Source organism: Neofelis nebulosa, chromosome 6 (genome assembly GCF_028018385.1).
Source record: "Neofelis nebulosa isolate mNeoNeb1 chromosome 6, mNeoNeb1.pri, whole genome shotgun sequence".
NCBI lineage: Eukaryota > Metazoa > Chordata > Mammalia > Carnivora > Felidae > Neofelis > Neofelis nebulosa.
The window spans coordinates 131,750,632-131,765,051 of NC_080787.1; positions in this window are offsets into that span (position 1 = coordinate 131,750,632).

Below are 14,420 nucleotides of genomic sequence, written 5' to 3' on the forward strand. Positions count from 1 at the left end.
ACTGTTTATGACAGGGGCTGTAGAACAAATCAAGCACATCCTTGCTAATTTCAAAAACTACCAATTCTCTACTTATGACAACATAAATCCAGATGACATGGTTGTTCTGCTGGATTACCATGAGGATGGTGTGGCCCCATATATGATTTTCTATAAGGACGGTTCACATGTGACAAAATGGTAACATAATTGGCTGCTACTTTGGATGTTACTGCCTGTTGCCATAATCGGCTGCTGCTTTTCATCCACACAATGCCAGAACTTAGACAAAGGGAACGTTAACATCTTGAGTTCTTCATTTATTCTGTCCTTGATTTATTTGAAGCAGAGGGATTGTTTTTAAGCAGAAGAAACATGTCATGTAGGCTGTCTAAAAATAAAATGCATTTAAATTCAAAACAACAATGACAACGAGATGCTACTACATGCCTATTAGAATGGCCCGAAATCCAAAATACTGATGATATCAAATGCTGATGAGGATGTGGAGCAACTAGAACTCTCATGTATTTTGCAGCTGGAAATGCAAAATGAGACAGCCACTTGGGAAGACAGTTTGGACTTCCTTATAAAACTAAATATATTCTTATCATAAAATGTTTCAGTTGTGCTTCTTAGTATTGACTTGAATGAATTGAAACATAAATCCACACAAAATCCTCCCTAAGGAAGTTTATAGCAATTTAATTCATAATTGCCAAAACTTGGAAGTATACAAGATGTCCTTTAGTAAGTGGACATATTAACTATGGTGTATACAGACAATGGAATATTATTCAGCATTGAAAAATTAGCTATCAAGCCAAGAAAAGACCTGGGGAAACTTAAATGCATGTTGCAAGTGAAAAAAGCCAATCTGAAAAGACTACGTGTTGTGTGATTCCACTATATGATATTCTGGAAAACACAAATCTATGGAAACAGTAAAGGATCAGTAGTTGCCAGAGGTTACCTTAGGAAGGATGCAGAGAAAAGGAGGCAGTGCACAGAGACATTTTGGGGCAGTGAAACTACTCCATATGATATCATAATGGTGGATATATGTCATTCATTTGTCAAAAGCCATAGATGTTCCAAAGGTGAAGTCTAATGTAAATTATGGACTCTTGGTGATAATGATTTGTCAGTATTGGTTTGTTAGGTATAAAAAGTGTACCAACCTTTGCAGGACATTGATAGTGAGGCTATGAGGGGAGGTAATGTATAGAAAATCTGTAATTTTCAATCAACTTGTTTTGTGAACTTAAAGCCACTTTAAAAATTGCTCTAAAAAGTAGGGGCGCCTGGGTAGCTCAGTCAGTTAAGTGTCTGACTTGGGCTCAGGTCATGATCTCATGGTTTGATTCGTGAGTTCGAGCCCTGTATTGGGCTCTGGGCTGACAGCTCAGAACCTGGATCCTGCTTCAGATCCTGTGTCTCTCTCTCTGCCCCACCCCTGCTTGCACTCTGTCTCTCAAAAATGAATAAATGTTAAAAATAATTTTTTTAATTGCTCTAAAAAATAAAGTATTTTTTTAAAAAAGATAACTATGATAAAATCATATTTAGTTACTAAGGTGCTGCATTTTACCTAGACATTTATGTCTATAAGAACTCCTTGGTAGAATTATCTGTTCTACATTTTAATGTCAAAAGAAGTCTTTGGGGGATTGTTCTTGCTTTTTTTTTTTTTTTTTTTTTTTTAATAAAACCTCTACCTATGGTTTAAAAAAAATGGTACCAAGGTACATCATAGTCAAATCAGCACTCAATGACAAAGAGATTCTGCACAAGGAAGAGATAAGCTGTGAAAGCAGAGAGCTCCAAAGCTCTCCCTAAGGGAACTAACCATATCAGGAACAGAGTATGAGGAAGTCCAAGCTAATAGATACTCTTGAAAACAATGAAACAAAGAAAGTGACTCTGACAGTAGTTCAAATCCACATGAAAAATTAAAGAATGGGGGTAAATTTAATTAGAAAGGATAGCGTATCTCCTAACTTATTTTTAAAAGCAGTTGTATAAAACAATACATATAAAATTGTATTGTTGGGCCCATAATATATAGAAACATAATAATATTTGACAATTAATGCACAAAGTAGGTGGGTAGGAACAGACCTAGATACGAGTAAGAAAAATATGCTAAATGAACCCACAAAAACAAATGAAAAGAGCCAGGATGGTAAATCGGAAAGTTACTATAACAAACAGGAAATACATACTCACTCTTTCCTCTCCCAGCATCTTTAAAAGAAATAAATTATATAAGGTAAAAATTATAACAATGTATTGTTGGGCTTGTACCACACTCATAAACAGGTATTAATTTAGTGTAAGTTCGAAGTAGATTCTGATAAGATATATGTGATAAGCCCTAGACAAACCAAGAAAAAAGCAGAAAACTGCGGTGTCTGGGTGGTTCAGTTGGTTAAACATCCGACTTCAGCTCAGGTCATGATCTCTCAGTTCACAAGTTCGAGCCCAGCATTGGGCTCAGTGCTGACAGCTCAGAGCCTGGAGCCTGCTTCAGATTCTGTGTCTCCCTCGGTCTCTGCCCCTCCCCCGCTCATGCTCTGTCTCTCTCTGTCTCTCAAAAATGAATAAACATTAAAAAAAAAAAGAAAGAAAGAAAACATATAGTAAAACAACTATTTAAAGCATTAAAATGTTAAACTAGAAAACATTTACTTTATACAAAAGACAGCAATAAAGGAGGAACAGAAGAACAAAAAAGATATGACACATGCAGAAAACAACAAGAAAAATTTCACATAAAATCCAACTGTATCAATAATAACATAAAAGGTGAGTGGATTAAACAATGCAAGTCATGAGCAGAGACTGGCAAACTGGAGTAAAAAAAAAAAAAAGAGAGAGAGATCTAAATTTGCATGAGGCAGACACACTTTAGATTCAAAGGTACACATAGGTTGAAAGGGGAAAAAAATGGAAAAAATATATGCAAACAGCAGCCATGAGAGAGCTGGAGTGCTATACTAGTATCAGACAAAATTGCCTTTAAAATGGGGGTGTCTGGGTGGCTCAGTCGGTTAAGCCTCTGACTCAATTTGGGCTCAGGTCATGATTTTACGGTTCACAAGTCTGAGCCCTACATTGGGCTCTGCGCTCTGCAGTGACAGTGTGGAGGCAAGAATCTCTTCTCCCTCTCTCTCTGCCCCTCTCCTGCTCATTCTCTCTCTCTCTCTCTCTCTCTCTCTCTCTCTCTCTCTCCAAATAAGTAAACATTTAAAACAATAGCCTTTAAAACAAAAAGGGTACTAGAGATAAAGTGCATTTTATAATGATAAAAGGGTCAGTCCATCCAGAATATTTAACAATTCTAAACACATTTGTACCTAACCACTACATCTCAAAATACATGAAGCAAATATTGGTGAAACACAAAGGATAAACTGATAATCAATAGTAATAGCTGGAGTCATTAATATCTCACTTTCAATAATGACTAGAACAACTAGACAAGGAAGCAACAAGAAACTGGAAGGCGATAAACAGACTAAACCCAACAGACATCATTAGAACAATCTGCTCAGCAACTGAAAAATCCATATTCTTCTCAAGTACATATGAGACATTCTCCAGGATAGATCATAGGCCAGGCCACAAAACAATCTTCAATAAACATAGAATTATTAAAATCATACAATGTATGTTTCCTGACCACAGTGGAATAAAATTCTAAATCATTAACAAAGAAATGTAGGAAATTCACAACTGTGTGGAAATTAGACAACAAATTCCTCAGGAACCAATGTGTCAAATAAGAAATCACAAGGGAAATGAGAAAATATTTTAAGATGAAAATAAAGATGCAACATACCAAAATTACAGGAATACAACCAAATCAATGTTTAGAAAGAAATTTATAGCTCTAAACACCTATATGTAAAAAAAAAAGAAAAATCTCAACTTACTACCCTAACCTTTCATCTTAAAGCAATGAAAAGAACAACCTAAACTAATCAGTTCATATCCAATTAGGGAACTTGTGGGGACAGGAAACATTAAAATTTTCTCAGAAAATCCTACCAAAAAGTTGAATGGCTGTCTTAGCAGACTCCTTTCGTTGAGAAACCATTTCAACTTGATCCTATGAAATTATCAAAGATCTATAGCTATGTCCATAAAATATTTGTGCCCTGAATTCATTAATGTATGGCCTTTGGTTACATCACTATGCACAACAAAATCTGGTACCAGGAAGTGATCATTTCTATTGAGAAAGGGCAATGGATACAACAGTCATAATCTCTGATTTGTTGATGGAAACCAAAGTTAAATATGTTTCTTCATGAGAAAAAAATGATCTGGTTATATAATAATGTGATTTCTATGAGTCTCCAATCATCAATGTTATTTAGGGAAAAAAAAGAAAGTTAACTAGACCATCCTTTATACAGCAGTCTCTTAACCTTAGTCATTTAGAGGGAACTTCCTTGAAGCAGTTTTATCTATCACTAGTTTCAAATAGGATACACAAAAATCTGAAATTGACCACTTTATTCAAAATAGAACATAGAATTGGGATGATATTGGTTCTTACTGGAAGAAAATTAAACTTTGAAAAACTGAGGATACCAAAATGTCCATGGACACTTAATCTATGTAGAAATGTAACTTCAGAAAACATGTATTAGTATGTTTTTTGTGCTAACTCTGCTGAATTCCCCATTTAAAACGCAACTCTTTATTTCTTGGTGGGATATTGCTCAAATAACTTGCTCAGGGGCCACCGAGGCACTTTATAACACATGAGTGTATGCTATTTGTGTAGCTTGTTAAATTGACAAAATGAGCAAATACTTCTATCTTTTCTAATTAAATAGTGTTTCCTTATGCTGAAAAGTTCATTTAATTGCCACAGTACAAAGGTTTTTATTCTGAATGGTTAGTAGAGCCACAAGACAAAAGGAATTTCCCCCCTTGGAACACTTGGCCTAAATCTTAAACTAGTAAATAATCTACTAAGATTAAGATTAAAAATCCTCAAAGATAAAAAGGATTATAATTTCTTGAGAGTTAATAGCTCTTTTGAATTCCACATTTTGTGCTTAAAGGAATAACCACAAAGTGATTCAGTTTTTTCCAGCATATGAATGGAAGAAAGTTCATACGGGCAAAGGAGCAAACTGAAAGTTTAGCTTTCAGTGAAAGAAGGTGCTTTATTTTTGTCAAATATTACGAAGTAGAAAAGAAGGAATAAACATTATCTTTGAATTCAGTATAAAGTAGGGGCTGAATAAATCTTTAAAATCATTTTATGTGGCCTCAGCACTCCTCAAATGAGAAAAAATGTGATCAGACTGTCTTTACCCCCAACATTCTTATTGCTAAACTAATACATTTCTGGCTGTAGTTTACGATTCAATATTTTGTGTCTCATTAGCGCCACCTGCTGAGTGCTGCTCACATTTCGTAAATCTCTATTACAAATCAACTGCTTGTAAATGCAAGAACCAAATCAAAATAACAAAAGAATGACAATAGAATTATTACATCTCCAGCATTTTCCTTTCATCTGTGCTATTTGAGTATAGGTGCAGTAACCAGACCTTGAATGTGAGGTCAGAAAAATAATTAGCTTTAAATTTTATTTATATAAGGATGATACTTAATTTGATTAATAGAGGCTTTACCTTGACAAAAACAAATATTATTAAGTCATAGTTACCTTACACACATCATGGATTTATGATATAAATTACCTAAAATAATGCATGCAAAAAAGAAATCTTTGCAAGCCACAAAACATTAAAAATGTAAAACATGCTATATAATTCAACCCACAATGGGATGGTATTTTCACTTTTATTTTTATTTTCTTCAAAAATTTTTAAAATTCCATAGCTGAATTTATGATCCAAGCTAGACTGATACTTTAGGTTCCATTGACTTAAGCACTTCGAAAAGCTGAAATATTTTATTTCACTGGAAAGCATTTTCCTGCATTTGACGGTTTGGAACACCCTTCTCTTATCTTCTCATTTCTAAAAACAAAAATAAAGGAGTTAGCCTTATAGCCTAAAGTCATATTTATTTTTCAGTTCTGAAAATACACTGAGTCTCACACACTAAACACAGCATAAGATGATTTCATTAACAAAAACATAGTTGGTAATTCAAACTTTTTATTTTGCTGCAACTACTGAGTCACCAAGCACATGAAAAACTCAGTGTGGTTAAGTATCAAGTTCATTGACTTCTGACTGCTGGTGAGTATTATGAAACAGAATGATCTCATGTAAGAAAAGTTCCTCCCACAAAGTCTGGTTCTTTCACCACCTACCTGTGAATCTTGTCTGAAGTAATAAGATAATAATAAAAAATAAAATAATATAAAATAATAATTAATAAAATAAAAAGGAAATAATTCCATATATCTGATTAAGTGAATTTATTACTACTCATTTTTTTTCTACTATAGTACAGGTAGAACACCAGGACTGAGGAGTCAAACAAAGGCTTACATTGTCTATTTTCTTATCCACAGTATCCAGTTTTATAAAAAGCAGATTACAGAACTTGGGAGCATCTAAATATCTATAAACATTCAAATATTTGTCATTTTTGCCTGAATTGTCAATTTTTACCTGAATGCTTCCTTTTCACAGGGAGGCTTTCATATTTTATAAATATAAACATAGCCAAAATATTAAAGTCACTTACACTCTCCCAAAGCAAATATACGAATGTTTAACAAATATCTTCCTTTGGCCCAATTCCCTCCTACATTCATATCTTCCTGGCTGCCCCTCCTCATCCCCCAAAGGTTTCTTGGCATGAAGAGCCCAATTATGAAATAGGAAAAGTTCCACTCAAAGCCGATATATACAGTTACAAAATGCTCTGGAGAGGTTAAAAGACTGATATGAATTTGGTCCACTGAATATAACCTAAAGCAATATTGCCAGAGAAGACAAGAATTTGAATGAGCTTAGGTCGGAAAAATAAATTACTTTGTTGCCTTGAAGGCAATCTCCATGGGTCAAGGCTAAGGTCTTTTTCTTTGGTGTTGTATGGAGAATCATCTCTATCGCTGTTTCTTCCAGATAACTAGGTGGTTTTGACATTTTTGTGGTCAGTAATCTGATATTTTTTCACAAATTGTCTTTCAGAAAATGGAAAATGTTCTCATTAGTTGAATGGGAATGATTGATCATACTAACAAATGTCTTTCTCAAAATCTATCGTAACTTTAAATCAAGGTCAAGGTATTAATAAGACTACTACCTTCCTCATATTTATTTTCTCTCTCTCTAGGCTCATATGTCTATATGTATCTAGCTAATATCAACAGCAGAAGAAAATAACATCTTGGCTCAAGAAACATAGTCTTGTTAATATTTATTTAAGAGGTACTGATCTAATAATGATCATCAGTAAACATTTCAGTCAAAGAAACAAAAGTGCATCTGTGTCTACAAATATATTTAATTCCCATACCCCAAACTTTAATTCAAGGAGAAAAACAGACTAACCCTGAAACTAACCATGGTAGCATAAAACATAATAATTGTGAAGGTCAATACAGTTTACTGATTAGAGTTTGTATGCCAAATATCCAGCTAGACATCTACATTCATTATTTTATATATTATTCTTATCGATAGTATGAATTTCATATTATTATCCCCATTTCCCAGGGAAGAAAACTAAACCTAGAGAGGTAAAATAATATATCTGAGGTCAGCCAGACAGTGACAGAAAAGAGAACTGAAGTCTAGCAAATCTCCGTTCTTTAAGCCCCGCATTCTGGCAAGGAGCTTCATCTACAAGGTTTAGGAGGTCCTTTTCCTAATCAGTCTGCTCACCGTGCTGTGTGCCTATGGGACTGTCCGTCCAGATGAAGTGGGTTTTTCTAATTTGTTTAGTATTAGCCCTGTATGTTTCCAAATGTTTTGAAAATTCAGAGAGAAAGTTTGCTGTTTGCTCAGTTGATTAGAGATGGAATCATAGATGTAAGAAATTTAAATTTAGCCATAAAAAATAGGTAAGATTTTAATGAGGAAAATAAACAGTATGGTGGGAAAATAAAATAGGAGGACATTTTTGGAAAATGCAAAGGATCTACATATGGGAAAAAAAAAGCGCCACATTTGAGGTATATAACATGGTCTGAAGTGGCTGAAGCATAGAATTTTCTAGAAGGATGGGAGAACAGACTGAAAAAGGCCAACTTGTAGAATACTCCAAATGCTAAATTAAGGCATGGAGTCTCTGGTGATTAAGATTTGGGGAGCAAAGAGGATTTTGGAGGGAAACAACAAAACCACATGTAGGACAATTATTCTGACATTGGGTGTAGAAGCATTTGAGCAGGTAATATGGCAGTAAGAAGACAACCTCAAACTATTAATACCAGACCTGAACTACACTAGTAGAAGTAGAGGAAGAGGAGGGGAGAGATAATCACTAGAAATGCATTATTGTTCTTTCTTCCTATGAACGCTTTTTTTTTAAGTTCTTATTCTAATATTTTTCCATGTAGACATCGAGTTAAAACACTAAGATCTTTTGAGATTTGACATAGGGTTAATGGTTGTGAAAAACTATCCAAAGACCTTGAATTGTGATTTTACAAAAATGTTAAATCAAAGAAAGAACCTCAATATCCATGGCTCTCTGCAGTCTCTTAATCTCACAAAAAGACACCCTTACCCAAACACATATACCCACGTCTACACAAAAATATATCTTCAGCCTACAGTTACTATAAGAAGCTATATATATAGGATACTTGGCTCCAAGGGGGGTGTGAAGAGTTATTAAAATCTTATTTGGATACAGAGAAGACCAAGGATTTCTATATTTTATGAAGGACTCACGGGTAAACTAATAGAAACACACATCTACTGATAGTTTTTTTTTAAAGTTTATTTATTTTGAGAGACAGAAAAAGAGGGAGAGGGAGAGAGAGCACACAAGTGGAGAAGGGGCAGAGAGAGGGAGAGAAAGAATCCTAAGCAGGCTCCACACCACCAGCCCAGAGCCCCATGTGGGGCTCAAACCATGAACCATCAGATCATGACCTGAGCCAAGTCAGACACAACTGACTGAGCCACCCAGGTGCCCCTTCTGACAGTCTCAAAACCCTAATAGATTGTTAATACTTTTGAGTTCTCACGTATCAGCAATCAATGGAAGGGCTCTATATCATGTCTGTGATACCATTCAATTCCAAATTGCTCTATCAACTCCAGGGAATTGACCCCAAAAGAGTCTTGCTTTTTTACAAGATCTTTTCAGGTCATTTGATAACAAATGAACAATTTTCATTTTCTAATCCATTTAAGTTTGTATTCATAATTCAGTGTTACAAGTTTTTAACAGATCTGTTGGCACAAAGTCATCTTTCAGCTTATTGTTACTTACCGTAAAGTTGAATGGCTGTTAGCCAAATAACTCCATATTTATTGTCTTCATCCTTAATATAATTGCTTTTAATAAATAAACCTCTAACATTATCATGATTAATATTGCTAGAAACCTGCCACCTCACCCAAAATAAGTGAAGAAGTCCCATATTAATTTTACAGATAAAAAAATGCTATTAGAAACAGCACAACACTCATCTTAAGTTATTTGTATCTTGATAACCAACAAAAAATGGCATTGGCATCCATTCACTTCAGTGTCTAGATATCACAGGGTGATAGACAGGGTGATCATAGGGTGACTAGATATTCACAGGACCTTTTAATACACCTGGAAAAGTTTATACTCCTAACATATAAAGCTGGAAAAATCATTTTTTTGAAACTATCAGAATATGTGATGGTTTTAGTTCATGTGACTCATAAAACTCAAATAATTATAGTCAGTAGCAGATTAACAAAGTCATCTCACATATGGTTTCATCTTTTACTAGCTCCAGTACATTTCCATCCCAAGATCTATATTAGCATTTTAAAGATAAATTAGCACATTCCAATACTTAATAAGTAGGAATTCATAGAAAAATGGCCATTAAATTTTCCTTATAAAAAGAAGTAAAGGTGGCTTATATATTAGGTGTTCAAAACAGAGAAAGGCATTAATCAGCTTTCAAAGGCTAAATTTGTCTCCAGCTCATTATTATTCAAAGCAATGAATTTTCCCTGGTAACATGTCACAAAGGGAATAAGGAATGGAAATTCTAATGATAGCCCAACAATTTAGCACGGGGTTTTAATTCAGTAATCTGGAGTTTGTGCACATAAGACTGAATATATGCACTAAAGTTTGATTCTATAAGCATTTCACAAATTAAAGGAATGCTATGAATTTCAAAAACACAAAATAAGAGTCAACATATAGTAAAATAAAGCAGCAGTTACCAAACATAAAGAATCACAAATTCTCCCCACATGAAAGCATACAACAGGAGTATTTACAACTTCTCAGTATGTTCAACATTGAAAACTTATAACAAATTTATGATTTACAGAACTTATATTGATGAAAATTGGTGTGAAATAAGGGAAAGTCACCAACAAAGAGTAGTATTAGGCATGAGCTTTCTGAGTTTGAGTTTACAGGAAATAATTAAAACAAAACAAAACAAAACAAAACCTTGTGCTATCAGATGTGTACCTCTTTACAGAAACCTGGTTCATGAAAAATAAATAAATAAAACTGGGCATGCCCAAATTTAAAAATTCAATATTTTTCAGAAAGATGAGAATAACCTCCAATAATAAATCTAAAGGATCCAGTCACAGTGCCATAATGCTCATTAACTCTTTTAGCATTGAAATAATTTGAAATAACATGAAAACTTGAACATGTTGGAAGGTGTATGTTAACACACTCCTATTCATAGTCATCATGAAGTTAATCATGTTAAATTCTAATTAAGAATATTAATCATATGCACATAGCTAATCCGGATGTCAAAGGCTTTCGTTTACTAATGGCAATTTGTGGTCACTTCAGATAAGAGCCCTCCAAAATCACATTTATAAGATGCAGGTTCTCATGTTCCCCAAGTGTCTTAGTCTGGGTTTCATAGAAACAAATTCTGAAATGGCAACTTGTATGCAGGAGGTTTATTGAAGTGCTTTCAGGAGTTGACCCTGGACGGAAATGAGGAAGGCAGGACTGAGCACATGAAGAAACACCTGTAAAGTGGCTGTACCTGAAGGCTCCATCATTCCAAGAGCTGAGATGCCCTTCATGGTTGTTCTGAAATGGAATGGGAGTGGGCCTTTCGGCTCTGCTTTAGGACGTTTCTGGCCATGTGTCACCCTCTGGGAAGGAACACAAGCTCAGGTGAGAAGTCTCCCTGCAGAAGAGGGCTATGCTCAGTGAAGGATGTAGTCATACCCGGCCAGCAGCCAATATTCCCAGCGGTGGGGGGATAGCATATAGGAAAAATACCATAGCCTTTAATACACAAGGAAGGGAGATACGACTCAGTCAGGCTAACCCCATTTAAATAAGAAGACCTTGTTAGGCTTGACCTTCTGAGTTAAGTCAGTTCATGGATGGCTTTGGCTGGTGCCCTAAGAGCTGGTCCAGTCAGTTGCAGCCAAGTGAATTGGTCTGCTTTCATCCAAATGATAAAGCACAAAGAATTTCCAGGGACTCTAGCACGGTGGGTACTTAAAGGCCTACAGACTCATTTTCAGTACAATAAATGACCACCTTCTCCATAACAATCATATCAACAACAATACAATAATATCTATGTTAATATTGTACTTACAGTGCTAGATATTATGTTAAATACATAATCTATCTCATTTGATCCCAGTAGCAACCCTATGAGATGGGCATTACTTTTTTGTAATATAGATTATTACAAATTTTGTTGTTATAGATAGGAAATTGAAACCCATGAAAAAAAGAAGAAACGTCTCCAACATCACACAACTGATGAGTTGTACAGCTTGAAATGAAGGACTTCAGACTTCTTCATTCTGAGCAACTTTACTAAACTATCAATGCAGCTTGACTTGTTGCTGACCCTATACCACTTGACACTTGGGTAGTATTCTGTTGACTTCTAAATTTTAAGTATAAAGTAAGATCTACCGTATTACACATACTGCAAAATTGAAATTATATTTATTCAGAGTGCCCACAACCTTTAGTCTTCCGAACATTGTTGAGAACCATGAAACTAGTTTTAAAGGCTTTTGTATTATGGTAGAAATAGAGTGATGAGGACTGGATGTTCTTTCTGCTTTCTGCTACAAACAACTAGAAACCTGGACCCCAAAAAGGAAGGATCATTGTAAAATATGAGACAGCCATTGGAAAACAAGCAGCACAGGACTGAAGTCACTGGGGAAAGGGAAATAAACCAAGCAAGCCCACATGCAGCTCAGGTCACTGTTCAGGAAATGGAAACCCTAACAAAGCTCATCGGCCTCACTGAATTGAGGAATTAGAAATCAGTGTTTGAAGAGACAAAGATGGCTAGAATTTGGGGAACAGAGTATGATAGAGGCAGGAGTTAAACAAAGAGAACCCTGGAGATCAGCAGTGGGGGTTCGTTTGAGGCTTTGACTGAGTACTGATCTGCTCAAGCTAGAAGAAACTTCCCAAGGGTCAGAGAAAGAACCACCCACAAAGAGTTGAAGTACAAACTGGGTTGATAATAGTTTGTGTCTCCACAGCCAAAGTGGAAAGACTTTGTAATGCAAGGTATATCCTGTAAAATACACAACATACATACATATTACTTTAGTTGTGAACCTAGATTTGCCCTACTGCAAGTTAATCTAAACCCATCTTAACACAACTGAAAGGTAGCCAACTGATTTGAGTAGCCTACCTGCATGTGAGGAAAAATTCTAACACCACTGAAAGGAAAACAACAAAATGCAACAACCCACAAAATGTTAGGAATCCAGTTATAAATTACCAGGCATACAAAAAATAAGAAAATATAACCCACAATGAGGAAGATCGATCATTAGGATGACACAAAAATGACAGAAATGATGGAACTAGACACAAGGACATTAAACAGCTGTTAAAATGTATCCCATTTACCTTTAAAAGGGTAGGGAAAAATATTAACAAGATGATATGAGAAATAGAAGATTAAAAAAAGACCCACATTCAACTTCTAGAGCAGGATTGGCTCTAGAAAGGTTGGCAAACTTTTTTCTTAAACAGCCAGATGGTAAATATTTTAGGTTCATGGGCCATAATCTCTGCTGCAACTATTCAACTCTGACCTTGTAGAACAAAAGCAACTGCAGACAACATGAATTGGCATGGCTATGCTGCAATGAAACCTTACTTCACGAAAGGGGTGGCTGATCTACGGGCTTCAGTTTACTGACCCTTGTCCCAGAGGTAAATATACAATATCACAGATAAAAATGCCCTGAATAGGATCAACTTTAGATGAGATCCTGTAGAAGAAAAGATCAGTTGACATTACAATAACTATTCACACAATGAGAGAAGAATTTAGAGAGGATCAGGTACCATATCAAGCATTCTAGCATATATGTAATTGGAGTCCAGAATAAGAGGGGAAAAGGACAGAAAAACATTTGAAGAAATAATGGCTGGTTTTCCCCCCAAATTCATTGAAAACAAATCTACAGATCCAGAGAGCTAAGCAACTCCCAGGAAAGTGAGGTTTAATGTTGTTAGCTCATTTTCCCTAGGCATTTTTTTTTAATGTGTATTTATTTTTGGAGAGAGAGAGAGAGAGCACAAGTGGGGAGGGGCAGAGAGAGAGAGAGAGAGAGAGAGAGAGAGAGAGACAGAGTCCAAAGCAGGCTCCGGGCTCCGAGCTTTCAGCACAGAGCCCGACGCAGGGCTCGAACTCACAAGCTGTGAGATCATGACCTGAGCTGAAGTCAGACATTCAGTCAACTGAGCCACCCCAGGTGCTCCACCTAGGCATTTTTATCCCAAGCTGTGATTCAATCTATGTTTGCCGATTCAAGTATACCTATCTGTATACTTCTCAGGTTTGATACAATGAGTAGAGTCTCCATAACAAGAACAAAAATAATATTTATTGGGAAATCAACTATGTGTCAGGCATTTTGCTAGATATTACCTCATCTATTCTCTCAATCATGTCATCTGTTGGGCAAGAGTTTGTAATTAGAAAAACTAAAACTTACAGAGTTAACACAGAATGTTTAAATAACAACTAGTAATGGTAAAAAAGACACAAATTCAGGTCTTCTGGATTTATAGACTGTATTCTCCTATGGGGCTTGACTGTATAGATAAAGCATCCAAAAAAGAAAGAAATCATATGTGTTGTATAACTATAAGCCATACAATATAGGCATATTGGAAATATCTAAAATGTATAAACTCACTGATAAAGAAGAAAACTGAGGTCTTCAATTTAACCATTAGGTCAAGCAATTATTGGCAACATACAAATTACTGACAATAAATCTCACAGCAAGTACAGTAGCTCCAAGAATGTTTACAAGACTTAGAATCCTAAA